A 411-nucleotide genomic window follows, 5' to 3' on the forward strand; every position below is an offset into this window, starting at 1 on the left:
GGTCAAGAAATACCGCAGCCCAGTTTTGTGTGCGTTGGTGTTATGTCCTTCGGCTTGATGGATAGCTGGAAGAAAGAGAGAAAGAGCCCACGCCGAGCTGTTTCCCACTCACATCCAGGCACAGCCGTGTGGAGGGGGAGGGAAGGAGGAGGGTTTAAGGCCAACTTTTTAATCTTTTCCCTATAAATGCGACAAGCACCTCCCGTTTGTAACGTATTCTGCTTGGGAATATCCGCATGACTCCTAAGGAGCGGACACCAAATACTCCCAAAGGCTAATGCTGATGAATGGGAACTGTGAAAACCAGCTGCTATAACCGTATTTTAATAAAAATACCGCTTTGTGAAGATCTAAGTAAGTCACAAAGAAACCCATAATGAGATCTTGAGATTCAGTGCCGTTTCCCCCGGA

Source organism: Pygoscelis adeliae, unplaced genomic scaffold, assembly GCF_000699105.1.
Source record: "Pygoscelis adeliae isolate BGI_AS28 unplaced genomic scaffold, ASM69910v1 Scaffold338, whole genome shotgun sequence".
NCBI classification, from domain to species: domain Eukaryota; kingdom Metazoa; phylum Chordata; class Aves; order Sphenisciformes; family Spheniscidae; genus Pygoscelis; species Pygoscelis adeliae.